Source organism: Nyctibius grandis (assembly GCF_013368605.1).
Source record: "Nyctibius grandis isolate bNycGra1 chromosome 34 unlocalized genomic scaffold, bNycGra1.pri SUPER_34_unloc_2, whole genome shotgun sequence".
In the NCBI taxonomy this organism is placed as follows: Eukaryota; Metazoa; Chordata; class Aves; order Nyctibiiformes; family Nyctibiidae; genus Nyctibius; species Nyctibius grandis.
In genome coordinates this window covers 157,835-159,646 of record NW_027167469.1, presented here as the reverse complement: position 1 = coordinate 159,646, position 1,812 = coordinate 157,835, and the positions used below count along the sequence as shown (strand labels likewise).

General features: G+C 50.1%; 1 pseudogene; it reads right to left on the bottom strand.

The window, feature by feature from the left end:
* Positions 1 to 614: 614 nt before the first annotated feature.
* On the bottom strand, positions 615 to 1,573 carry LOC137677061 (olfactory receptor 14C36-like; annotated as a pseudogene).
* Between the last annotated feature and the right edge of the window lie 239 nt (positions 1,574 to 1,812).

The following is a 1,812-nucleotide window of genomic DNA, read 5'->3' as shown; positions in this document are numbered from 1 at the left end:
GATGTCTGTACATGTCCTGTGCTTAAGGCCCCAAATCTCATCTTTGCCAAACTCTTCTAACCCTACACAACCCCAGGAACATGCTGACCCTGAAGAACCACCGTGCTCTCCAGGCAGCTCCAGATTGCTCTCCCAGAGGGTGGGTGTCCTTAATGTCACCTGTGAGAAATCCCTGGGCACGTCCCTCATTTACCCTCACCATCTTCACTTCCACCAGGCAACAACTGGTGACTCCTAATCCCAGTCCTATGTCTCTAAAAAGGTCTGAGCTTTTCGGTCCTGAACACATGGAGGAAGAGGTATTTCAGGGCTGCAGTTCCTCAAGGCCTCTTTGGAGGAAGAGCCTGGCATGAATGTACTGCACTAGGGAGATCACATTTTGTTACAGAGATGCTATGAGAGAGCCCCCCTCTGAGCCACTGTCAGACACACCAGGGTACCTGTTGACACAAAGAAGGTACATGGCTCAGATGTAGTGACACAAACGCAAAAACTTTATAGGACCATAATAAACATGAATGACAATAACAGCACAATAATGACAATTATAATAATGTTTAAATAAAATAAAAATAAGCAAAAAAATAAAAGGCTGGAGTCAGATATTCTGAGTGTCATCTGTGGAGAGAGGTGGTAAATTTATCACTATGGAAAAATGTCTGTGGAATCCCATTCTTAATGGCATCCTTGAGCTCCTGATTCCTCATGCTGTAGATGAGGGCGTTCACTGCTGGAGGTACCACTGAGTACAGACTGCCATCACCAGATCCAGCGATGGGAAGGAAACGGAGGGAGGCTTCAGGTGGGCAAATGCTACAGTGCTGATAAACAGGGAGACCACGGCCAGATGAGGGAGGCACGTGGAAAAGGCTTTGTGCCGTCCCTGCTGAGAGGGGATCCTCAGCACAGCCCTGAAGTTCTGCACATAGGACAGCACAATGAAAACAAAACACCCAAAAGATAAACAGGCACTAACTACAATAAGCCCAACTTCCCTGAGGTAGGAGTGTGAGCAGGAGAGCTTGAGGATGTGGGGGATTTCACAGAAGAACTGGTCCAGGGCATTGCCTTGGCAGAGAGGTAGTGAAAATGTATTGGCCGTGTGCAGCAGAGCACTGAGAAGCCCACTTGCCCAGGCAGCTGCTGCCATGTGGACACATGCTCTGCTGCCCAGGAGGGTCCCGTAGTGCAGGGGTTTGCAGATGGCCACGTAGCGATCATAGGCCATGACGGTGAGAAGGGAACACTCTCCTCCTGTTAAGAAGATAAACAGAAAGACCTGTGCAGTACATCCTGTGTAGGAGATGTCCCTGGTGTCCCACAGGGAATTGGCCATGGATTTGGGGACAGTGGCAGAGATGAAGCTCAGGTCTAGGAGGGAGAGGTTGAGGAGGAAGAAGTACAGGGGGGTGTGGAGGTGGTGGTCACAGGCTACAGCGGTGATGATGAGGCCATTGCCCAGGAGGGCAGCCAGGTAGATACCCAGGAAGAGCCAGAAGTGCAAGAGCTGCAGCTCCCGTGTGTCTGCGAATGCCAGAAGGAGGAAGTGGTTGATGGAGCTGCTGTTGGACATCTGCTGTCTCTGGGCATGGGGCACTGTCCAAAAAGAAAAAAGAGGGAAAAGTTAGAACAGACTACTTTGAGAAAAACCACTCAGTTTTTCATAGAAATCACCCCCAGCTGAAAGGCATTTCCCTTCTCTGCTTTGTGCTGGCTGAGTGTGCTGTGAGGAGCAGGACCTCTGAACCTGTCCTACCAAGAAGTCAGCTTTCCTCTGCTGCAGTGGGTACATAGGAGCTGGTTTGTGACAGC